Source organism: Pongo pygmaeus, chromosome 14 (assembly GCF_028885625.2).
Source record: "Pongo pygmaeus isolate AG05252 chromosome 14, NHGRI_mPonPyg2-v2.0_pri, whole genome shotgun sequence".
Taxonomy (NCBI): domain Eukaryota; kingdom Metazoa; phylum Chordata; class Mammalia; order Primates; family Hominidae; genus Pongo; species Pongo pygmaeus.
The window spans coordinates 42,084,407-42,112,071 of NC_072387.2; the positions used below are offsets into that span (position 1 = coordinate 42,084,407).

Sequence of the window (27,665 nt, forward strand, 5' to 3'; positions counted from 1 at the left end):
AATCTTATTTATAGAACAGAAACAAAGTAATACTTTAAGAGGAAAAAAATAGTTTCCAAATTCTCCAAGGTTTTTTTAACTCAGAATCTTTCTTTCCATCACTTGCTTGTTCTGTGACTGTGAGCAAGGTACCTGCAAGGTACATACCTCTTTCTGCCTCAGTTTCCTTATCTATAAATTGGGGATGATAATAGTGATATCTGCCTCACAGGTTGTTAAGGTTAAATAAGTCAATATTTTAAAAACAAAAAAGTACCTGGAAAGTACTAGGGACAATAAATGCTTGTTAAATAAAATTTAAAAATAATATCTTTACTACAGTACATTTATACACTTTCTTTTAAAATATGGCCCTGTTGTTAAGATATTTTTCCCAGCTTGCTTTGAACTATTTGTATTTATTTTTTGAAATTAAAAAAATACCAGCCTATCTGTACGGTAGAGAGAAAGAAGGGGAAAGAAAGAAGGATACAGAAAAAATGAAGGAAAGAAGTGAAAGAAATAGAAAAGGAATTACTAAGTTTTCTTTAGGAAAAGGGGCAAAAATTTTGACACTGCTCAGAAGCTAATGTTTCACTGATTCTTCTCACTTTCTACTTTCTGTTATGCTATCCTAGGGCCTGAAAATGGTTATAAATACAATAAGAAGTGATTCCTATATAATTCTAAATGTTTATTCTGACAAATATAATAAAATGATTATAGTAGTACTCTGCCTGCTAATATAAGGCTACTGCTGTTATCATGCACAGAATTCTCCCAATATTAGAGTTTTATTTTTTGTTATCAGTAATCCTCAGATTCAGTGTCATCCCTTTCTAACCAAGTCACTCATCTGGAAATTAGTACATATCCTGAGAACTGAAGACAATACAGTGTTAAAAGTAAGAATAGTTGACTTTTCAATTTCATGTTTTTAGGCATATGATAGGCAGGTTTATATTACAATTTTTAGCTAATCTGTCATTTGAATTCTCTATTTTCCGCCCAAAAAATCTTTTCAAATGATTAGCAAAGACTGTTCAGTTTCTTCATTTGCCCTGTGTCAAAAAATTAGAGGAAAGGTTTGGAAAATGCTTTTGAAGACTAATACTTTTCTGTAATTATAACCTGCTACATTTATTTATAATGAGATTTTAATAATGTTATGTTTTGTTTTCCCAAAAGTATCACCTATTTTATTCAACTAAAAGTTCTATTTATATGTAATACATAAAACTCAGATATACCTTAGACTTGAAAGAATTGGAATAAAGTTGGAGAATAAAGAAATTGAGGGAACTTCAAACTTTATATAGTTGGTGTTAAATATTGATGTCTTTCCAAAATTCATATATAGAAGCCCTAACTCCCAATATGATGATATTAGGACTTGGGATCTTTGGGAGGCAATGAGGTTTAGATGAGGTTGTGACGGTACATCCCCCATTATGAGATTAGTGTCCTTATAAGAAAAGGAAGAGGCCAGGCTCGGTGGCTCACGCCTGTACTCCTAGCATTTTGGGAGGCCGAGGTCGGCAGATCACAAGGTCAGGAGTTCAAGACCAGCCTGGCCAACATAGTGAAACCACATCTCTACTAAAAACACAAAAAAATTAGCCAGGTGTGGTGGCATGCGCCTGTAGTCCCAGCTACTTGGGAGGTGGAGGCAAGAGAATCTGTTGAACCTGGGAGGTGGACGTTGCAGTGAGCTGAGATCACGCCACTGCACTCCAGCCTGGACGACAGAGTGAGACTCCATCTCAAAAAAAGAAAAGAGACACTAGAGCTTCTTTTCTGCCATGTGAAGATACAGCAAGAAGAAGTCAGCAAGGCAGGAAGAGAGCCCTCACCAAGAACTAAATGTGCTAGCACCTTGATCTTGGACTTCCCAGCCTCTGGAACTATGAGATACATGCCTGTTGTTTAAGCCATCTTGTCTGTGGTATTTTGTAGTCTGTAGTATTTTGTAGTATAGCAACTGTGCTAAGACATTTGGATTTTCAGGTTCTGAGAGCTTAATATGAAATAAAAAACTGTTGCTGACATGGTAGGTAATATTTTAAGGATGGTTTGTATTTTTTCCCTATGGCTGTCCACATAGCTACCCCACACTATTGTCTTATACTTACAAGCAGGACATTAAATATTAGTGCAACATTAGTTCTTACCTTTAAATGATTGTTTTTCTCTAGTGGAACTTCAAATTGGTCTGAAAACTTAAATACATAGGTTGTAAGTTTAAACTTTTTAAAAAGTTAAACTGTCCTTATATGGACTGCTGGAAAGCATAATATCCTAAGAAAACGAAGTAAATTATTTTAAAGGGAAAAGGATTAGTCTTCAAAATGGGAAAAACTTGGGTTCATTTTTTCCCCTTTTCAACAGAATCTAGAATGGCAAAATGACATAGGAAATGCCACCTCAAAATCTAGACAGTGTACGTAATCAGTCTTGCATCCCGTGGGTCACAATAAAGGAGCCATTTCAGCATCGTAAACATTGTTGCAAAATGAATTTGAATGGGTTTTGGCAGCAACAGAGCAGAGAAAATAACCACATTTCAGAATAAATAACTTAAAAATTCATTTGTAAGCACACAAGCTATCCACCATTTTTACATTCTTAAAACACCTCATTGCCCATCTTTAATTTAAAAATATTTCAAAATCAGTAATATTTTCAGGTAAGTTTCAGGTATTTGTCGTTATGCTTTCCTTAAACTGAAAGGATTTGCAGGCACACAAAATCAGAGCCCTTCAAATAATGTCTCACATAATTAAATGCAATCTTGTGTTTGGCTTGAGTTATTTTCGTCTCTCTTTATTCTGCAATCTGTTGACAATAGCCAGCCAACTTACATTCTTTGGACTGATGATGGCATATTTTTTAAATGCCTTCAGCGTTGGCATTACTAAGCTTTATAAAGGTGTTATATCTCTCAGAGGCCACTGTTGCCAGCATCGCAGTAAAAATGTGTAAGAATCTTGTCTATGTTACCTCTTTAACCTTTTCATTTCTTTTAGTTTCATATAAAAATTCATAAGCTTGTAAAAGTATTAATCCAGATAACTTAGAATGATTTTTCTTTTTCATTCTGGATTTCTAACAGATAGATGTTAGCCTTGCATGAAGAGGAAATCCAGAACATTGTTGATTTTGGTTAAAAAAAAAAAAGAAAACACAAGTCTATAGGATTTATTCTAGGGCTTAAAATTTTTGCAAAAAACATGGAGTTTTTATGGTCACACTAATAAAAATTATTTGCTTGAATTTTTATTATTTTCATTCTGCAACTATTTACTTCCAAATTGAAAATGTTTTTCCCTGATAGACTCTGTGATCCCTGTGATCACTTTTAGAAATAGTCTATCTTCTTACTTTCTAATTGTGTTACTTAGAAATGTTTCATTTCCTCTATTGCATTTCTTGTCTTTTTAAAAAATATCTTTGTGAGTGTCTTTAGATATGTGTTACAAATTGGATTTTAAAGATCTGTCCCAGTGTACCTGCCTGAAATTCTTTACTGCCTCTGCCAGTGTGTCAAGTTTAATACCATGAACAGCCATGAATAACTTCAGTCTACTCTTCATTTTAAATCTTCCTAAATTAGTTGCTTTGTAAAGGTATTGCTAATCCCTTGCAATCCAGAGATATAAAAAATATTATACTCTAACACTTAGTACAGCACAGAGATAATTTACAGCATTAGTCAAACAGTTCCAAAGATGTCATCATTTATAATGACCCCACCCTAGGGCCATTATTTTACTACATAATATGATTAATGTGCTGTCATTTCTTTCTGCTTAAACTGTAGCCACAAGTAAAAAGTAACACATTTTGGCCTTCAGTTTTCTTAGCCTTAAAGAACTGGTTATCTTTTTTAAAATTTAGCAGCTTATTTCACTTCAGGTTTTTCAAAATATTCATATCTGAGATAACATCTCCATTGCTGAGGATAGTGAATGAGTTATATTCTTGAATGTTACTTGGTTGATTCTGAACATCATTTAAATGCCCCCTTTTTCATATGAGATATAGATCCAGTGTAAATATTGTTTGAATGTATCTGGTGTGGTAATATTTGAAGATATGGGATCAAAATTTACAAGATCGAAAGTCAAATCTTCACATTTATTTTAGCTATTTACTGCCTTTAAAAAAACTAGAAAAGTTTATTTCTATCATCCATAATTTTCTTTATGACCATGTCCACAAAGGACTTCTGTTGATTCTCCAACCTGGCTGCCTACATCGTTTTACCTATATGACTTTGCTCACATTTTTCTCTTTGCCTAGAATAACTTCCATTCCCCCATGTTCAATGTCTATCTAACACTTAAGCTCAGGTCATATGACACTTCCTTCAGGAAACCTTCCTGGACTCCCCCACAAACAATAATAAGTCCGTTTCTCATCTGAAATTATATGGTAATTTATATATATATTTTTAACTTTGCATATTGTCTAAATAGGTTCAAATAAATAATGTACATACCACTAAATATTCTAAAGTCTAGGGGTCCTGTCTTATTAATCTTCATATGCCCTAGAGTACCAAGTAGGTCCTCAATCTATGTTTGTCAGATAAATAGTGTGTATAGCAAAATGGTGGTCATTTTGGGGGAAAAGAATGACCTTACCTAAATTGGTTGATTAAAAACATTTTTACAAATATGCTATATAAAATGTTAAAATATCAATTAATAATTAAAAGCAAAATTATATATATTACAGACAACTTCCTAGCATTAGTTGAGGGGGAAAAAGAAAACAGCCAAACAACCAAAGAAACCCTTGCCACCAACGTAAAATTATGTTCAGCATAAGCTGTTGGAGGATCTAAGAATGAATGTAGTAAGATATTGCTAAGGTAATTTTTATTAAGGTTTGATTTTTAAAAATTAGATTTGTTGCTTTTGGCCACAATGATATAAGTTACCTAGGAATCAATTGAATCAAAGATATGAAAGATCTCTACAGGGAAAACTATAAAACACTGATGAACGAAATTGAAGAGGGCACAAAAAAATGAAAAGTTATTCCATGCTTATGAATTTGAAGAATTAATATTGTTATGACTAGCAGCTCACAGATCCAATTCAACCCCATCAAAATACCAATGATATTCTTCACAGAAATAGAAAAAAAATCACACAATGTATATGGAACCACCAAAGACCCCATATAGCCAAAGCAATTCTGAGCAAAAAGAACGATGCTGGAGGCAACCCACTACCTTGACTTCAAAATAGACTATAAAGCTATAGTAACCAAATCAGCATGGTAGTGGTATAAAAACAGATACATAGACCAATGGAACAGAATAGAGGACCCAGATATAAATCCACGCATTTAGAGCCAACTCATTTTCAACAAAAGCACCAAAACATACAATGGGGAAAGGACAGTCTCTTCAGTAAATTGTGCTGGGAAAACTGGATAACCATATACAAAATAATGAAACTAGACCCCATCTTTCACCATATACCAATATCAAATAAAAATGTATAAAAGACTCAAATATAAGCCTGATGCTATGAAACTCCTGAAAGAAAACTTGGGGGAAATGCTTCAGGACATTGGTCTGGGCAAAATATTTTTGTATGAGACATGAAAAGCACAGGCAACAAAAGCAAAAATAGGCAAATGGGATTACATCCAGCCTGAAAGCTTTTGCACGGCAAAGGAAAGAAAGTGAAGAGACAACCTACAGAATGAGAGAAAATATTTGCAAACTATCCATCAACAAGCGATAAGTAACCAGAATATATAAGGAGCTCAAACAACTTAGTAGCACACACACGAAAAATCTGATTTAAAAAGGGCACGGCTGGGCACTGTGGCTCATGGCTATAATCCTGGCACTTTGGGAGGGCGAGGCAGGCAGATCACCTGAGATCAGGAATTCAATACCAGCCTGGCCAACATGGTGAAACCCCGTCTCTACAAAAATACAAAAATTAGCTGGGTGTGATGGTGTGCACCTGTAATCCCAGCTACTCTGGAGGCTGAGGCGGAAGAATCACTTGAACCCGGGGATTGCTTGAACCTGGGAGGCAGAGGTTGCGGTGAGCAGAGATTGTGCCATTGCACTCCAGCCTGGCAACAGGGTGCAACTCCATCTCAAAAAAAAAAAAAAAAAAGGGAAAAGATCTGAACAGACATGTATCAAAATAAGATATACAAATGGCCAATAGGTATATTTTAAAATGCTCAACATCGCTAATATCAGAGAAATACTAATCAAAAACAAGGAGATATCATGTTATCCCAGTTTAGATGGTTTTGTCAAAAAGCGAAAAATGGATGCTGGTGAGGTATGGAGAAAGGGGAACCATGTGTACTGTTGGTGGGAATGTAAATTAGTAGAGCCACTATGAAAGGACTATGGAGGTTTATCCAAAAGCTCAAAATAGAACTGCCATATGTAGTTTCACTACTAAATGTGTATGCAAAAGAAACATCAACTTATTAAAGAGATATCTACACTCCATGTTTACTCCAGCACTAGTCACAACTGCCAAAATATGGAATCAACCTAAGTGTCCATCAGTGAATGAATGGATAAAGAAAATGTATACCTACAAATGGAACATTATTCAGCCCTAGAAAGAATGAAATCCAGCTGGGCGCGGTGGCTCACGCCTGTAATCCCAGCACTTTGGGAGGCTGAGGCGGGTGGATCGTGAGGTCAGGAGATCGAGACCATCCTGGCTAACACGGTGAAACCCTGTCTCTACTAAAAATACAAAAAATTAGCCGGGCATGGTGGCAGACACCTATAGTCCCAGCTGCTCGGGAGGCTGAGGCAGGAGAATGACTTGAACCCGGGGCACGGAGGTTGCAGTGAGCCGAGGTCACGCCACTGCAGTCCAGTCTGGGTAACAGAGACTCTGTCTCAAAAAAAAAGAAAAAGAAGAAATCCTGTCATTTTCAGCACCATGGCTGGAACCAGAAGTCATTATGTTTCGTGAAATTAGCTAGGCACAAAAAGATGACTATTGCAGGTTCTCACTTATTTATGGGAGTTTAAAAAAAACGTGGATTTCGTGAAGATAGAGAGTGATTGGAGCTTACCAGAGGCCAGGAAGTGTAGAGGGAAGGGGAAAAATGAAGATTGATTGATTAATGAGCACAAATATCAGTACAGTGACTACAGTTAATAATCAATTGTACATTTCTAAAGAGCTAGGAGAGAACAATTTGAATGTTTCTAAAGAAAAGACAAATATTTAAGGTGATAAATATCTCAATTACCCAAATTTGATGATATGAATATATCAAATTATCACATACACTGCAAAAAGATATACAACTATGTGTTAATAAAATATAAATCAATTTAAAAAGAAAAAATATGTATTTTGATAAAATGTGTAATATATTTGGCAACTTTAAATAGAGGGCTACACTGGTAAACCTGAAGGAAAGCAAATTTACCATGGATTTTGTGACCTTTCCATACCATTTTGATGGATAATTTGGGCCTTCTAATCCATAAGTTGAGAGAAGAACATCAATTACCTGTAGGCTCATACAGATCACTCACCTTGCCCAGGACTCTGCCTCCAAACAGGTAAGAAACATACATCACAGAACGGCATGATTACTGGCATTAACATCAGCCAATGGCCAGGAACTTGATCCAACATATCCTGGCTATTCTTTTCCTATTCTAATGAACACCTTCCTACTTATTCACCCTTCAAGGTTGAAATCAATGTCACCTTCTTTGGAAAGCTTTCCCAAGCCTCATTAATTACTTTCTCCTTTATGTTTTTAAAGCACTTCTACTTATATCTGTAAAATAACTTAATCCAGTAGCTTTCCCCTTATCTGTAGTTTCACTTTCCACAGTTTCAGTTACCTGTGGTCAATCATTGTTCCAAAATATTAAATGAGGAATTCCAGAAATAATTCATGTGTTAAATGCTATCTTATGATGCCTGTGACATTCACCTCACTTCATCTCATTACATCAGCATTTTATCTTCTCAAATCATCACAGGGAAAAGGGTGAGTACAGTACAATAAAATATTTGGAGAGAGGCCACATTCACATAGTATGCAGGATTGTTATAATTATTCTGTTTTATTATTAGTTACTGTTGGTTATCTCTTACTCTGCCTAATTTGTAAATTAAACTTTATCATAGGTATGTACATATAGGAAGAAAATATAGTATATTTAGAGGTTGGTACTATCTGCGGTTGCAGGCATCCACTGGGGGTCTTGGAATGTATGCCCCATTGATAAGAAGGAACTGCTTTATTTATATCTCTGCATGATCTCTAACTGCCTGAGACTCAGAGACAAAGTCTAGTTTTCTGTACAAGTCTACCTTCTAGCATAGTTTCTGGCACTTGTGAAGAACCTGTATAAGCAAGGACTTTTCCCTTTCATTACAATCATAGTACTTCATCTTATGGTAAACATATTCTCTCATCTTTTAAAGTTTTTCTAATTTTCATTTCTGTGAAACCTGCAAAGAAGTAGTGTAAAAGATCACATGATCAAGGACACAGTGAATAGACAGCCAGCTTCCCATGCCTCTTGAAATCTGTTAGAGAGAAGTGAGAAATTTGGTAAGTCAGAGAAACCTAGATTCCCAGTCGCAAGTCTTTTATAGAATTAGGCAGTAAGGGGATCACTCCTCTCAGGTGCAGGCTATTACTATGTGATCCTTGCTGTGTCTAAATTCCATCCTTCCATAGTCAGTTTCCTGTTTCATCTAGCTTACAGCAGGCCTGCCATCACTTACTATATTACATAGGTTCTAGTATGCATACTAAATAATTGTATTTTGGCTTTAGTTTTCACTTCTTTCCAGTTGTCTAATTGGATGGTTCAGTAATTTCTTACTCCCCTACACCTTATACAAGTCACAGCATGCCCTTCTAATATTCACATAGTGCAATTCTTATGTTTTACCCAACTCATCAGCCTTTCTCCAAAGCTTTGTTGAAGCTTCACTTGGTCCTGATTTAAATACGTATTGCTGAAGCAGAATGCTTTGACCCTACTAGGTACTCACACTCACCTCAAATACCCTTTGCTCCAATAAATAAATAGAAAGGCCCAACCTTTTTGTCTAAAATTCATAACAAATATTCTGATAGAAATAAGAAACAACAAAATAAAACTTACAATGGCTGAATTTTACCTGGAGAGCACAGTAAAGAATCATGACGTCTTTGTGAAAACAACGGTGACTCAGGGAAAATCAGATCTTAGTAAAAGTAATAAACAAAATAGAACTTACACCAACTAAAACAGTAACAAGTTGTCATTTGTTGCGGAGCACAAATTGACAGAAGAATCAAAGCTTGGTACTATTTAGATCATATACAATGAAATTTCATATAATTAATGGCCAAACGTACACGTTTATAATGGTAGAATTGTAGTTGATAATTCATGTCTATAATTGATAAAACTTGATATGGGCAAAAAGTTTTCCATGAACCAAACCCCTATTTAATTTACAGAAAAATGATAGCATTGGAGCATTTTAGAAAGATAAAAATGAAGGTGAACAAAAAGTGAAAATGGTTCAAGTGCATTGAATAGACAATTCATCTAGTAGTTAAATTCATTTAATGAAATTCACTCTGGAATATACCTTTTCTGCAAAAATTCATCTGTCAGTATACTTATTGAAACACTTGTAATTTTAAGCATGGGGTCAAAACATCTCCATGTCAAAATAGCTGGATCAAAATGCTGTTTGCCCATTTCATGCCAGAAGTTCCTCCATTATAGCCACTGATGCTTCCCTTAGAAGTTTGTATGTAAATGATTTGGGACTTCACTGGGCCATATGTCACCATTAATAACAGAAAGTGTTTGTGGGTTTGCTTTTCTTCTTTAGAAAATGAAGAGATTTTTTTTATGGATAATGGTATTTAGGGATTTTTTTTTCTATTGTTTAAATTAATAGTCAAAATATTTTAAAGGATTAGGTGTTGGGGAGAAAATAACAGGAAAATTAAGTTTACTCTGCCAAACAGGCATTATCCCTGAGAAGTAGTTCCTTCTTATTCTGCACTATAAATCCTTTTATCACTATGTATATTTCTACAGGAACTACTGCTATCTTGCTTTGGTAGTTACAGTAAATCAAGATAAAGACACCAGTCTGCTTGGACTCGTGGAGAGGTAGCAAACAGGTATGGAAGACCTGGAATCAACTTCAGAAATGCTCATGATGCTTGGGTACCCTAATGTGGTACTACCTAGCCTACTTGGGTCAAATGACTTTTGCAAAATTCTATAAGATACTTAGCATTCTCCTGTGGCAATTATTTGTTAACAAAATGCTGGAAGGAAGAGCTCTAAAGATTTTCTTAAATATATCTGTCCCAGGGATATCAAATATTTAGGAGAAATAGTGTAGTAACAGAGGTAAGCTGTCAATTTAATTTCACTTGACATCTAATCCAGTTTTGTTACCATGATGTTCCCTGACTGCATAGGGCTTCTGCCTGCCATTGGACACTAAATAATTAAGAATTAGTTTCTTGGGTTGTTGATTATATCAGAAAGTCCCAGGTTATAAACAGGGGATTAAACAGTGAACACACTAAAGGTATAAAGTTATTTATTCAGTGTATTTATAAGGCCTCAACATAATTTATGGAATTTACATTTAGCTATGTATTTATCCAAGAGAGATTTGTTAACCTACATTTCAGAAAGATTTACTAACTATATGTGTACATCAAATTCAAAGTAGGCTTATACATTTGAGCTTTATATTGGACAGAATTATTCTAATGACATAGTAAGCTAGACAATTGAGTTTTCCTATAGAAAACTTATACTTTTTTAAACTACCAATAAGCATTACCCTCTTAAAAAATGGCTTCACAAATACGACAGTACAGGAGAAGACTCGTGGGAGAACTTCTCAGTGGGTAGACTGGCCATTCCGATCTGAGTGCAAATAACACCAAGGCAGAGTTTACATAAGCTTATGTCTAGAAAATTTAAGTATTGAAGTGGGAAGATATTAATTTATATGCATGGTCTGTTAAATGGCTAGTTTAGAGATATCAAATAATCTTGTATATGATATTATAATATGTTATTCTTTGTGAAAAAGTAATAAGGACAGTGTAAATTTCAGGGCTACTTCCTACTCATACCTTGTTGATAAAAATGTAGATTGGTTGAGTACTTCGAAGAGCAGTTTGGCAATATTGAATATGAGCTGTAAAAATATGTAACCATTGTAACATGAAGACCTTATGTAAATTCACAAGAAAAACTCATCTGCAGTAAGCCTTATCTAACCCCTTGCCTGGGCTAAATGCTCTATTCCAAATAAATAAATACATTATTTATAATTAGAGGAGGGTTTTTATGTTCAATTGTGAGATCAATCTTTAAGAAATTTTAAGGATTTAATAATCTTATATAATAATTAGGGCTTGAAGTTGAAGGGAAAAGATGTTAAATGAGGTGAAAGTGAGCAGAAAGAAATCTTCTGCATATAGAGGTAACATCTCAATCAGAAGAAAGAAGGTTAAAAAAAGACCTGCATCAGTTAGGAAGTGGTAATTACACTAATATTTCATTATTAATTTAAATTGTAATTGATTGACTTTTTTGACTTATTGTTATGATGAAATGGCAACAGAGTAGATTATTAACTTTCAGACAGAAGTATTAATTTTCCCTTAGATCAATAGCTAAAGATATAAATAAAATAAAATGAATAAGGAGAATTATGCTTGTTCGTGTTAAAAATTTACTAACCAGCAAAGGCATGAGAATGATATAATGGACTTTGGGGACTTGGGGAGAAGGGTGGGAGGGGGATGAGGGATTAAAGACCACATATTTGGTACAGTGTACACTGCTTGGGTGACAGGTGCACTAAAATCTCAGAAATCACCACTAAAGAACTTATTATCCACGTAACCAAAAACCATCTGTACCACAAAAACTAATGAAATACAAAAAAAATTTATGATCCAAAGGGAAATATCAGTGTGTGGCTATATTCTAAGTACATCCAGTTTAAAGTAATGAATATTGTTTCTCATCTGACCCATTTAAAGCTGGGCTTCCATGTGCCACTGTGTATCAATAAAGGCATCTATGAAAGAGCATGGGGGAGGAAGTCAGAATCTCTAAAAACTAGCTACTCATTCTCATGTACAAGTTAGATTATTTGGGGATTTGATTTTTCTATCCATTGTGTAGTCATACCATTTATGCTTTAGATATTAATAAGCAAAACTTTGGACATACCAGGACACTCATAGATGATTTAAACGTTATAATTTATGTTACCCATTTGACCCCCATTCAAAGATTCACTAATGAACTTTTAACTCTTAACTTTTCTTGGCAAGAGCATTATATTTAAACTGGAAATGCATATAGGAATCATCATTGGAACATTTATAAGGATCATTCCTACTGTAATTCGCTAACAACTCACTACTAGGTGGATTGCTTTTTGTTCAGTTTTGTTCTTTTCTGGTTTACTTCCAACCTGTTTACTGAAACTGTCTTGGTAATGCAAATCTTTCTTCTTTGTTAGTCCACAGACAGTTTGCTCATTTCGGAAGAAAGCTCCTGACTGAGGTTCTTTAGATGCGTTTAACGGAGGGGCAGCTGTGCAAAAGCATCACTGTTTCACTCTTTTCCAGACTGATATGAAGCGTCTGTCATGTCACACATATGGAGTTCTCTACCAACAGCAAAGGCTATTTAGTCAAGGTTAGAAAAAAATATTGTGTTGGATTTTTGCTTATGATATGTTTTGGATTCTTCTTTGAAGCTCTGATTTGAAAGATATACAGAAGGATATGGCTTGAGGGAGGAAATATGACTGTTATCCTCAACTACTCCCATGTTCATACCATCAGGTATCCTGAGAGTTGGAGGCATCACACTGCACCTTGGGTAATCTCGAGGAGAAATCCTTTGGTAAAGACTCTAGTCCTGTGGATTGGCAGAAATTCCCAGTCTGGTGTCTGACAGCTCCCCCTGTGCACGTTTTGAATTTACTGGGCATGTGTCAGACTCCTGAGGGGAAGACATCTCCTGCTCTCCAAAGAACTGAGATTCCATCACAATGAATTTCATTTGTTCGAGAATGACAAGTAGAATTACCTTTATTTTAAGTTGGCTTGGCAATTATAATTCATGCTGTGCTCTGTCACAATTATCAAAGTGAGGAACTCCTCACAAAGTAAACGAGGGTCTTTCAATCCATAAAATTAGTATCTCAATTCAACTTATTTTGAGTTTATTCATTTTGCTTTTGAGAACAAAATATCTAGCGTGTAGATAGTTAAAAATTAAATGCAGTAGCTATTTATAATGCCTGTATTTTTCTGCATACCTTATGCTATATATTAGTTACATAACTCAAATACTCAAGTCTAAGAGTCAGAGTGTTGGAAGGGACTTGGTCCATACTTCTGAGTCTTCTGAGCCAGCAAGGCCACACTCTTTCCCCATCATTGCCTTGCCAGCAGTTATTCTATATTCTATATTCAAGTTCATCAGATAAAGAAACTTGAACAGTTTCTAATGAAGAAGAGCAGGCTCAACATCCTGTCCCTCTTTCCAAGAGGTGAGTGTGCTATGCAGGGTCCAGGGATGAGATGTAGCCTGCTTTGTACCAGATGCCTGCCAGTCACAGAAATAACTGCTTGCTGTTTGACTATATGTATAACTGTATGCTATGAAGTGGAGAATATTTAAGAGGACCTGAAACCATGTCTCTTCTGGGACTTAAGAGTGTGTGGGCTTCTGAGAGCAGAGGAGGTACCGAGAAAACTCCACTGCAAGGATAGCTGTGAAAGAAAATAACCAGGGAATTTGCTAGGCCAATGTCCTGAGGACCTTAAGTTAGCAGTGTGTGGGAAACAACAAAGCCTGGTAAATATTAATTAAATTGAACACCAGAAACAGAGATAAAGAACTATATATTTGCTTCAATAAGCAAGCACCTGCAAGATTTCTTGTTTTCTGCCTGCATAGTAGCATCCTAATCGTCAACCATCAACTGTCCCTAGTCTCCCTTTCCAGGTACCAGAATTCTTACTCATAATGCGTTAAATCAAGTTTAGCCTAAAGTTGCCTCCTTACATATTTTGAGTTCAACCTAAACTTTTCTCTGTACATTGTGAATTATAACAAGTGGAGGTGTAAACAGACTGTAGCCTACGCTTGTGCCAATCACTGAGTTTTGGCCAATCAAATGTAGCCAACTGTTCGAACCATGTTCAAATAGGGCAAACACCAAGATGTAACCAATCCAGCTGTTTCTGTACCTCACTTTCATTTTCCGTATGTCACTTTCCTTTTTCTGTCCATAAATCTTCTACCACCACGTGGCTGTGCTGGAGTCTCTGAGCCTACTCTGGCTTGGAGGCTGCCCAATCCATGACTTGTTCATTACTCAAACTCTTTTAATTTGTTTGAAGTGTTTCTTTTATCAAATGCAGCTTACGTTTTCAAATGGCATTGGAATACAAACTATTTTTTCAAACATCTTTTATACTATGTTCTAAATGCAGCCAGCCCTCTGTATCCAAGGGGTTCCACCTCCATGGATTCAACCAACCTTAAAAATGTTCAGAAAAATAGTTCCACAAAGTTACAAAAAGCAAAAACAGAACTGGATACACACCAAGTATTATGTTGAATCCACAAGAATTAAGTGATGTATAGGCATTATATTAGGTATCATAAATAACCTGGAGATGTTTTAAAGTATATGGAAGGATGTGCATAGGTTGAATGAAAATACTAGGCCATTTAATATAAGGGACTTGAGTATTTTGTATCTGTAGGGGATCCTGAAACCAGTTCCCCACGGACATCAAGGGACAACTTTAATGCACAAGATGACCCAGGATATATGTCTTATTTCTACTTTATTATAACAATTAAGAAATCATGGCTTGGTGGCCTCTGATCTCTTTCACAAGTTAAAATGTGATCCTTTAGGGCCCTACATGAAAGGTGATGGTGTTGTGGGTTCCTTCCCTAATTACAGGAACAGTCTAGACTACTGTAGCCCCAGACAACTACTGAGTTGTCTAGATAATGCATTTACCTAAGAAAACATCTCAGCTCATACACTATAAACATTAAAAATATAAATTATAATTGATATCTATATAGAAAAAAGTGTTACTATTTGGATTCACATAAAAATTAGAAGTCCATGGAAAACATGTGCTCTAGTTAAGTATCTGATATCATACATGCCAACCTATCTATTTAAAGATCTTAAAAGTATGAGGCCCATGCACCATTGTATTGATGCTGTATATATGCAAAATATGAAAGTATTTATTCCATTATAAAATATGTAACAATATTATTAAAGTCTCCATAAGGCTAGGGATCCTGGTGGACTAGACAGATAACACAAATTACATGGCTCAAAAGCTTACACTTGGGTGTACAAAAACACCTAGTTTTCCTGAAAATCCATTGCACATTTCTGATAACAGTCAGACTATATTATGGTGACAGATACTAAGGTTTTGTTGGTACATGTTTTAAAGTAAATAGGTATTCAGGCAGAGGATGTTCCAGGGAGTATAAGCAGAAAGTCTATAAATCATCTCATAATAATGTTAAATTTTATAAAGAAATTGATTATTTATTCCTTTGTTCAGTTGGGGAAACTGGATTCAAGAAGTATCTAGATTCACAGGACCCTCTCGCTGGGTGTTACCTTTATCTTACCACCAGTATCCTGTGACCCTGTCTTCAGGCATTTAATTCCCAGAACATATTGTGTACACTGGTGAACATGAACAAAAATTTTACAGGTATTTTTATAATATATTCCAAAATAGCACATAAAACTGTGATTTCAGAGTTACTAGCTGAAGATAAAGTTAAAAAGAAAGCTTGAAGCTTGTCCTTAAAAAAATGAACAATAGTATAGATGATATAGGAGTGTGACAAAAATCATGAACATTGCCTAAAAAAATGACAGAAGTTTGGAAAGCAATGGAAGAGAGGTGTACAGGGGCGCTGAGTGTGAGGAGATGCGGATGTGTCTTGCTTCATTGTATGCTGCAGAAATCTATAATTAGTGTGAAGCACTGTAAGAGTACATCTTCAGTAGTAAATGTTATTCTTCCTAAACTGCCATCAAGTTTGTTATATTGATGTGGAATATAAAAATTGACAAACTTTTTAACACATGAGAGAACACAGTAAGTGAAAGTATGGATCATCTTACGGGGAGGATTTTGGAGATTTAGACATCAATTAGACCATTTCTAGTATTTATCAGATTATAGGTACTTTCAAATTAGATTGACTAAAAAAAGTTTTCCCCACTGTATTTAGAGATATGAGAAAATAGGTCAGGCTCATGTCTGTAATCCTAACACTTTGGGAGGCCCAGGTGGGAGGATTACTTGAGCCCAGGAGTTCGAGACCAGCCTGGGGTACATACTGGGACCCTGTCTTTACAAAAAAATAAATAAATAAAATTAGCCGGGTGTGGTGACAGGCTCCTGTAGCCCCAGCTACTTGGGAGGCTGAGGAGGGAGAATCACTACAGTCTGGGATGTCGAGGCTACAGTGAGCCATGATCATGCCACTACACTCTAGTCTGGGTGACAGAACAAGATCCTATCTTGGAAAAAAAAGAAATATGGGAAAATAAATGAAAAAGAGACAAAATATAGTTGAAATGTGTTCCCCAACTTGCTTGAATTGTTTACTTACTAGGGATGCAGACTTAAATAGCATAATTTGTTGTTATACTCTCAACCTAAAATCAGTTTCACAGTGATGTTATATACACTTACTTTTTTTTTTGTTTGTTTTTTTGAGACAGAGTCTCACTCTTTTGCCCAGCTGGAGTGCAGAGGTGCAATCTCAGCTCGCTGCGACCTCTGCCTCTCAGGTTCAAGTGATTCTCCTGCCCCAGCCTCCTGAGGAGCTGGGATTACAGGCACACTCCACCATACCTGGCTAATTTTTGTATTTTTAGTAGAGACGGGGGTTTCACCATGTTGGTCAGACTGGTCTCCAACTCCTGACCTCGTAACCTGCCTGCCTCAGCCTCCCAAAGTGCTGGGATTACAGGCTTGATCCACTGCGCCCGGCCATACCTACGTATTTTAAGTATATTCATATATGCCTATAATATGTAAAAATGAACCCCAAAGATCCTGATATAATTTATCTAAAATATAATTGTCTAAAATATAATTTGGACAAATTATTTTACCATGTAAATGACTTCATCAATTTTCAGATATCCTGCCCACATTGGCCAAATTCTACATTTTGTGGGGAAAGGAAAAAGAAGAAATAGACATAGAGATGGCCAAGTGCTATGGTTTGGATATGGTTGTTTTCACCAAAACTCATGTTGAAACTTGATTTCTGCTGTGGTGATGTTGTTGGGAGGTGGGGCTTATGGGAGGTGTTTAGGTTGTATGGTCAGATCCCCCATGAATGGCTTGCTGCTGTTCTTGCAGTAGTGAATGAGTTCTCACTCTTATGAGACTGGATTAGTTCTTAGGGGAATAGATGAGTTTCCTTGAGAGTGAGTTGCTGTAAAGCCAGGACACCACTCAGGTTTCCTCTTCTTTGCTCCTGTGTGCTTCCCCTTTGGTCTCTGTGGCACCACACAAAAGCCCTCAAGATAAACCAGGGCTATGCCATTGAACTCAGCCTGCAGAACTGTGAGCTAAATAAGCCTCTTTTTCTTTATAAATTACCCAGTCTGAGGTATTTTTGTTATAGCAACCCAAAACAGACTAATGTAAAGAAATTTGCAATGCCCCTCTCCCTCTATACCAGACACTTGCCTAATGTTCAGGAATTATATGTAATGTATACAAGCTGTAGTACAAACAAAAAAAATCTATATGGGACTCTAACTGCAAAGACCTTGAGATGACACATCTTTTTCAATGTATTTTGATTTTACCACAACAACTAGCCCAGAGGGAGCTTTATAGGGAACAATATTACTCTTTAACTCTTTGTTGAATGAATTAATGAACTAGTGAGTGGATTAATAAAATTAGGCCAGTTAAGGAAACACACTGTTTCTATACCAATTGGCTATTTTGAGTTTAAATATTTTTAAAATTACTGTTGGTTCTGCTCTTTTTTTTTTTTTTTTTTTTTTTTTGAAACAAGGTCTTGCTCTGTCACCCAGGCTGCAGTGCAGTCGCTCCATCGTAACTCACTGCAGCCTTGAACTCCTGGGCTCAAGCAGTTCTTCTGCTTCAGCCTCCTAAGTGGCTAGGACTATAGGAGTGTGCCACCATGCCCAGCTAGTTGTAATTTTTCTTTTTTTTAATAGAGACAAGGTCTTGCTACATTGCCCAGGCTGGTCTCAAACTTCTGAGCTCAAGCAATCTTCCTGTCTCAGCCTCCCAAAGTGTTGGGATTACAGGCATGAGCCACCATGCCCAGCTTAATGCTTCTCTCTTGAAGGCTGATAACTAATAAATTAATCTGCCTTTGATTGGCTAATTTTCTCAATAAGAAAAACAAAAACCATATATCAGTCATCCACATGCCCATCTCAGTAATTTATTCCCCAAATATTATTCTTCTCAGTTACAAAATTTGAGAGGAAACTTAGTTTTTTCACCAAAGATAGGATAAAAATAATATAGTGTGAGGGATTTCAATTAGACATATTACAATATTTAATTAGACATTTTAAAACCATATACTAAGGTATGTTCATAGTAACAAACCTTAATACAGTTTGATAAAATTTTGTAAAATCCTCTTCCCTGGAAGGCATTATAAAGGCATTCTTAGTGATTTTAATAACTTAATGCTTTAGTTTCCGGTTTAAAGTCACCAGCTGTCTGATGACAGCCGAATGCACTGATCTTTAAAAAACTCCCTTCAAGTTTTATGATTCAATAAAGACAAGACCTAACATTTATTTAGGATTTCACATTTCACAAAAGCACTTTTAAAAACATTTTTATCATTTAATCATTACCACAGTCCTAATTAGTATACCTAATTATGTCCATGTCTTTACTGCAGAAACTTATTCTTGATTCAGTGATTTTCATAATGTACTACAGATTTGTGCAGCACAGACCTTGGATTCAAACTAAATTTAGTCAAATCCAACTACATCATGTTTTATCGTGTTGCTGATAATCATGATGGCAACCCCCTCTACTCTACAGAGAAATAAGTTCACTTTAAGACAAGCTTTCACTGTTTAAAAGGTTTTCCCTCAGCTGTAAATAGCATAGTATAAAATTCCATTCTTTCACATTGTTGCACTTAAAAAATCAAGTCTTATCTGGTATTAAAAAGGGAAGGGATCTGCCTTGTCCTGTATGTAAATTTTATCTGAATGAAAAGATTAACAGAATTACTAATAACCAATAGTGCTATGAAGTAAAAGCTAGTAAATAATAGGAGTTATTGCTAACACAATGAACTCTGGAATAGAGAGTCCAGAAATAGACCCACACATATATAGTCAACTGATCTTTGACAAGAGTGAAGACAATTCAATGGATGAAGGACAGTCTTTTCAACAAATGATGCTGGACATCTGCATGCAAAATAATGAATCTAGACACGGACCTTGCATCTTTCACAAAAATTAATCTAAAAAGGCTTATAGCCCTCAATGGAAAATGCAAAACCACAAAACTCCTAGAAAATAACATAGGATGAAACCCAGGTAACCTTGGGTTTGATGATGACTTTTTAGATACAAAGCCAAAGCAAAATCCATGAAAGAAAAATTGGTAGTTGAACTTCATTAAAAATTCAAAACTTCCATTTTGTAAAAGATGGTGTTAAGATAATGAAAAGACAAGACAAAAAAACCTTTGAAAAGCATATAAAGGTCTCTACAAGGAGAACTACAAAGCACTGCTGAAATAAATCACAGATGACACAAACAAATGGAAATACATCCCTTGCTCATGGATTGGAAGAATCAATATCATAAAAAACGACCATACTTCCCAAAGCAATCTACAGATTCAGTACTATTACTATTAAAATACCAACATCATTTTTCACAGAATTAGAAGAAAATAATCCTAAAATTCATATGGAATAGAAAAAGAGCTTCAATAGCCAGAGCAATCCTAAGCAAAAGAACAAATCTGGAGGCATCACATTACCAGACTTCAAATTATACTACAAGGCTACAGTAACCAAAACGGCATGGTATTGGTATAAAAGTGATACATAGATGAATGGAATAGAATATAGAATCTAGAAATAAAGTCAGATATACCCAACTGATCTTTGACAAAGCATATGAGCACATAAATTAGGGAAAGGACACCCTATTCAATAAACGGTGCTGAGAAAACTGGATAGCCACATGTAGAAGAATGAAACTGGATCCCTCTCTCTCTCACCATATTACAAAAATCAACTCAAGGTGGATTAAAGACTTAAATCTAAGACATGAAACCATAAAAATTCTGTAAGAAAACCTAGAAAAAACTCCTTTGGACACTGGCCTAGGCAAAGAATTTATGATTAAGACCCCAAAATCAAATTCAATGAAAGCAAGTCATAGGACCTAATTAAACTAAAAAGCTTCTGCACAGCAAAAGAAATAATCATCAGAGTAAACAGACAACCCACAATGAGAGAAAATATTTGCAAACTATGCACCTGACAAAGGACTAATATCCAGAATCTACAAGGAACTCAAACAAATCAGCAAGAAAAAACAAATAGTCTCATCAAAAAGTGGGTAAATGACATGAATAGACAATTCTCAAAGGAAGATATATAAATAGCCAACAAAAATATGAAAAAATGCTCAGCATGACTAATCATCAGGGAAATGCAAACTAAAACCACAATGAGATACCACCTTACTCCAGCCAGAATGGTCATTATTAACAAGTCAAAAAAACAATAGATGTTGGTGTGGGCGTGGTGAAGAGGGAATGCTTATAAACTGCTGAGGGGAATGTAAACGAGTACAACCTCTCAGGAAAATAGTATGGAGATTTCTCAAAGAACTGAAAGTAATTCTACCATTTGACCCAGCAATCCCACTACTGAGTATCTACTCAAAGGAAAATAAATAATTATGTCAAAAAGACACCTGCATGCGTATGTTTATCACAGTATAGTTCACAATTGCAAAGATGTGAAACCAACCTAAGTGCCCATCAATCAGTGGATAAAGAAAATGTGGTATATATACACATGGAATACTACTCAGCCACAAAAGAACAAAATGTCTTGTAGCAACTTGGATGAAGCTGGAGGCCATTATTCTAAGTGAAGTGACTCAGGAATGCAAAAGTAAATACTGTATGTTCTCACATATAGGTGGGAGCTAAGCTATAGGTACACAAAACCATGCAGGGTGCTATAATGGACATTGGAGACTCAGAAGGAGGGTGATGGATAAAAAACTATATATCGAGTACAAGGTACACAGCTAGGGTGACAGGTGCACTAAAATCTCAGATTTCACCAGTGTATAATTTGCCTATGTAACCAAAAACCACTTGTACTCAAAAAGCTATTGAAATATCTCATATATATAATTTATATATTATATATAAACATATCTGATAAAGGGCTGGTATACAAAATATACAAAAAAACCTCTTAAAGCTGAACAATAAGAAAACAACTCAATTTAAAATGGGGAAAAATCTGAACAGACACCTCATTAAAGAAGACATGCAGATGGCCAATAAATACATGAGAAATTGCCAACATCATGTATCTTTAGAAAACTGCAAGTTAAAACCATAATGAAATACCACTACACATCTATTAGAATGACTAAAATCACAAACACAACACTGAATGTGACAATGATGTAGAGTAACAAGTGGTCTCATTCATTGCTGATGGAAATGCAAAATGGTATAGTTGCTTGGGAATACAGTTTGACAATTTCTCACATAACTAAACATACTCTTAATATAAGATCCTGCAGTTGCGCTCCTTGGCATTAACCCAAATGAATTGAAAACTTATATTTACACAAAAAACTGCATGTGAGTATTTATAGCAGATTTATTCAGAATTACCAAAACTTGGAAGCAACTAAGATGTCCTTCAGTAGGTGAATTAATAAACTATGGTAAATTCACACAATGGAATATTATTCAATGATTATCAATCCACAAAAAATCATGGAGAAACCTTAAATACATACTGCCGAGTGAAAAAAAGGGGATCTGGAAAGGCTACATGCCATATGATTCCAACTATATAACATTCTGAAAAAGGCAAAATTATGGAGATGATAAAAAGATTAGTAGTTGCCATGGGCTTAGTGGGGAGGGGAGGAGGGATGAATAAGTGAATGGAGAGGGCATTTTTAGGAAGGTGAAACTATTCTGTACAGTACCATAATGGTGGGTACATAATATATTTGTCGAAACCCACAGAACACACAACACAGCATGAACCTTAATATGAACTATGGACTTTTAGTTAATTATGTATCAATATTGGCTCATCAATTTTAATAAATGTACCACACAAATAAAAGATGTTAATAATAGAGGAAATGAGCAGTATTGTGGAGGGCAGCAGAAAGAGAAGGGTATATAGGAACTCTGTATTTTCCACTTAATTTTTCTGTAAACTTGAAACTGTTGTAAAAAATAAAGTCTATTCAAAAATCTACATGATTAAAGGCCAGGTTGGCAAACATTTTATCTCTATTTATAAGCAAGATAGACTTAGTATAGTGTGATTATTCAGAATTAGAAAACATACATACATGTATACTTGTTTATCTCTCCCAGGAAAATACAAAAAAGTATCAGAACTGTAAGAATTAAATGACTACTTCTTAAGAAACCCAACCCATAAAGATTTAGAATATTCTTACAAAAGTATTGTTTCAGTTGTCTTGACGACATTATATTTATGTTCTTCTGTTTAACTCAGTACTTGCTAATCCAGTTTAAATAAGGAGAATTTGATTTATTAAATATGTCCTAACCACAATGAGAAAATTTTCTGGACAATTAATTTTAAAATTAGCCTTTTTCTCATGCTTATTTTATCCGTAATTTAGCTTTTGAGAACAGAGGATGAGTGTCAGAACATTTCAGTAATCAGTATTTATCAATCCTTTATTAGAACTCTGGTCCTAAAATATAACAGTTATAGAAAAAAATCTGTGTAGACAATCACCCAAGACATTTCCCACCATACATACATTCCCAGATCTAAATATAGTAGATCCATAAAATTCTAAATAAAAATGTTTAAAGAATTTCAAATCAATATTTTTTTAGGGTGGAATGAGTTCCCAGTGGGCCCAAGATCAACTCTATAATTTGTCTTGGTAGTTAATTATTATAATAGACTAACTGTATTACATTCTATATAAAAATAAGACTTGTCCAGCAACATTCATTTGAATTTGTTAGTCCTCAGTGGGATTTTATTTCTGTTGCATTGTAAAACTGGTGTTTCAATTTATGTACTCTTCATCCTATTTACATAGACTGCACATACTTAATGTTAAGCTATGAATATTGTAAATATTATAAATACCAGGTAACTTATTTATGTTCCAGAACAACTCGGGAGGAATTATTATTTTTTGTGTCAAAGTACTTCAAGGCAAATGTGATAACAAATATCAAAAATAAATGATTTGATGAAGAGCTATGTTTCATTACAACAGTGCTTGACATGTATATATTAACAGGTATTTGCAGAATGAAAGACTGGGTGAATATATACTCCTAAACTTAACAAAACAATAAAGGAAGGTTACTACATTTATTGAACATCTACTATGTACTAGGCACTCTGCGCATTATCATGAAACAGCACAGCAAACTACCATTATATAAACAATTAAAGATGAAAATGGTGGCTCACGCCTGTAATCCCAGTACTTTGGGAGGCCGAGGCAGGCAGATCACAAGATCAGGAGATCGAGACCATCCTGGCGAACATAGTGAAACCGCGTCTCTATTAAAAATACAAAAAAGTTAGCTGGGCGTTGTGGTGGGCGCCTGTACTCCCAGCTACTCAGGAGGCTGAGGCAGGAGAATGGCGTGAACCCAGCAGGCCGAGCTTGCAGTGAGCCGAGATCACATCACTGCACTCCAGCCTGGGCAACAGAGTGAGACTCCATCTCAAAAAAAAAAAAAAAAAAAAGATGAAAAAGGCTAAGTAACTTGCCCAAGTTTACACAGCTGTTAATTGGCAGAGTTAGAATGCAAACTGGGAATGTTTCTGACCCGTTCTTATTTTTATTCATTCTATGTTGCCTAATAGAGATGAGTAGTTGGAATCATATGGTATGTAGATCTGAAAATTTGAAATCATAACATCCTCAAACTTGGGTAAAAAACCCTCTCTTCTCCAAGTTTTGGGATGTTCTCTGTGCCCAACAGAAGAAGGTACAATTAAGAGCATGCTAACAGTCCTTAAAATACTGCAGTGAGTATATCTACAAATACCTGTTAATATGTACATGCCAAGCACAGCTGTAATCAAACATAGCTCTTCATGAAATCATTTATTTTTGATATTTATTATCACCTTTGCCTTGGAGTACTTTGACGCAAAAAAATAATAATTCCTCCTGAGTTGTTCTGGAACATAAATCATATTTGGACTTTTCTTCGGTACAACGCAGCAGATAAGGTATAATGTCCAGAGGACCCCAAGATGGGTCATCAGCCTAACCACTTTTTCACAAAATTTTCAACTAAGCTATGGGAAATATTTTTATTTTCAAAGAGAGCTTTGTTAACATGCATCTGTTTCTCATTGACATAAAACAGAGGTGAGATTTTGACAAAAACTGGAATCACATTTCTCATATCGCTTGCCCAATTTCAGCTTCCACCAATTCATCAAATTTCTCCTGAAAGTCAAGACAGCAGGGATGAGCATAGGCACTTTTCTCCACCTCATCTCCTCCAATCCACTGTCCCAATCCCAAAGGTTCTCTGTGAACTGCATATTTGGAAGGCTGTTCAAAACTAATTTTACTGACCTAATGACACTAGGAAAATGGCTGCAGTTGCTGTGAGTTTTCTTTTGCTACTTAGAACTGACATGAGCTGTAGAAGTCAGTAGACTTACTTTACAGACACTGTCAATGTTAGTCACCTTTACTAATTCATAAACTCAGTGATAGTCACAGATTTATCATAATCCAAACAGGGAACATAGAAACAAACCCTATTAGTGGTGTGAACCTTTCAACCCTGATTAACTCATCTGCCTAAGACTTGAAATTTTATGCCAAGCAAGGATGATTATCCTACCGAAGTAAGTCTGACTGATATACTCATTTAGGACCAAAATATGCCTATCATTTCCCGCTTCTTCAGCCCCTGGGGACTTCAGCATCTTCCCAGTCTTTGCAGAATTCCATCTTAGACCTTTTTTTTAGTGGCTCCAATATTTTAGTCTACACTTTCCCTGCATTTTGACTAACAGGGTTTTTTCTGTCCTAGTCTGGCCTCAGTCAGCTGCTGGCAGTCTTAAGTTATTACCTTGGTCCACTTCCTTGTTTCCATTCTTGATATTTAGGGTAAGGCACAGTTAGTCCCAGAAGCCACAAAACATCAGCCGATGCATGAATTCTCCTGTTCAGGAACCATTGCAGTGAACTGTAGCAACTCATATCTCCAAACCACATGCCACTGTACCCAAACAGAAAGAATCTATCCACAGTCCATGACCAATACTAATCATCATAACAATTTTTTTTTGAGATGGAGTCTTGCTCAGCACCATGCCTGGCCTATAATACTTTTTTTTTCATTCATTTGTCAATAGGCATTTATTTCCATCTTTCAGTTATTATGAATAATGATGTTATGAGCATAGATGTACAGATACCTGTTTGTGTCCCTGCCTTCAATTTTTTAGGGCATATGCCCAGAAGTGGAATTGCTAGATCAAATCATAATTCTATCTGTAATTTTTTGAGGAACTGCCATACTATTTTACATAGTGATTGTACCTACCATTTTACACTCCCACAAAGCAGTGCGCAAGGGTTCAATTTCTCCATATCTTTGCCAACACTTGTTATTTTATTTTGTCTTCTTTTCCTTTTTGATAGTAGCCCTCTGTATTAGTTCATTCTCACATTGCTATAAAGAAATACCTGAGATTGGATAATTTATAAATTATGAAGAAAAGAGGTTTAATTGGCTCATGGTTCTGCAGGCTGTACAGGAAGCCTGATGCTGGCATCTACTTGGCTTCTGGGGAGGCCTCAGGAAAGTTACAATCATGGTGGAAGGCAAAGGAGGTGCCATGGCCAGAGCAGAAGCAAGAAAGAGAGAGGGCATCACACACTTTTAAACAGCTGAATCTCATGATAATTCACTCCCTGTTGTGAGGACAGCACCAAGGGAATGGTGCTAAACCATTCATGAGAAATCCACTCCCCTGATCCAATCACCTCCCATCAGGCCCCATCTCCAACACTGAGGATTTCATTTCCACATGAGATTTGGGGGTAAAGTGGTATCTCATTGTGGTTTTGATTTGCATTTCCCTGTTGGTTATAAATGTTGAGCATGTTTTTCTTTATTTGATTTTAAATGCTGAATTTGAGCAATAGGAATTGTATCAAATTAGCAAAATTGGCACCGTTCACATGTACCTTAAGACTGTCCCTATTCCTCATATCCCTTGGCATCAACATTTGTGATTGGATCATGGGAGTGGATTTCTCATGAATGGTTTAGCACCATCCCCTTGGTGCTGTCCTCATGATAGGGAGTGAATTATCATGAGATTCAGCTGTTTAAAAGTGTGTGGTACCCTCTCTCTTTCTTGCTTCTGCTCTGGCCATGGCACCTCCTTTGCCTTCCACCATGATTGTAAGTTTCCTGAGGCCTCCCCAGAAGCCAAGTAGATGCCAGCATCAGGCTTCCTGTACAGCCTGCAGAACCATGAGCCAATTAAACCTCTTTTCTTCATAATTTATAAATTATCCAATCTCAGGTATTTATAGCAATGTGAGAATGAACTAATACAGAGGGCTACTATCAAAAAGGAAAAGAAGACAAAATAACAAGTGTTGGCAAAGATATGGAGAAATTGAACCCTTGCGCACTGCTTGTGGGAGTGTAAAATGGTACAATCACTATGTAAAATAGTATGGCAGTTCCTCAAAAAATTACAGATAGAATTATGATTTGATCTAGCAATTCCAATTCTGGGCATATGCCCTAAAAAATTGAAGGCAGGGACACAAACAGGTATCTGTACATCTATGCTCATAACATCATTATTCATAATAACTGAAAGATGGAAATAAATGCCTATTGACGAATGAAAAAAAAGTATTATAGGCCAGGCATTGTGGCTCAGGTCTGTAATTTCAGCCCTTTAGGAGGCCGAGACAGGTGGATTGCTTGAGCTCAGGAGTTCAAGACTAGCCTGGGCAACACGGTGAAGCCCAGACTCTACAAAAAATACAAAAATTTGCCAGGTGTGGTGGTACATGCCTGTAGTCCCAGCTACTAGGCACATTGAGGTGGGAGGATCATTTGAGCCAAGGAGGTGGAGGTTACTGTGTGTTGAGATTGCACCACTGTGCTCTGGCCTGGGTGACAAAGCCAGATTCTGTCTCAAAAACAAAAATAAGGTAGTATACATATATACATACAATGGAATATTATTTAGCCTTAAAAAGGAGAGAAATTCAAATTCTGACACATCCTACATC

At 35.9% G+C, this 27,665-nt stretch overlaps 1 long non-coding RNA gene across 1 annotated transcript in view; it reads left to right on the forward strand.

The window, feature by feature from the left end:
* Positions 1-27,665, forward strand: part of LOC129011238 (uncharacterized) — a 64,639-nt gene that overhangs the window by 15,369 nt on the left and 21,605 nt on the right. Inside the window, exons 3-4 of the long non-coding RNA XR_008493288.2 lie at positions 10,070-10,155; positions 12,540-12,718. This is a non-coding gene — a long non-coding RNA (uncharacterized LOC129011238). The remainder of the gene's footprint in view (positions 1-10,069; positions 10,156-12,539; positions 12,719-27,665) is intronic.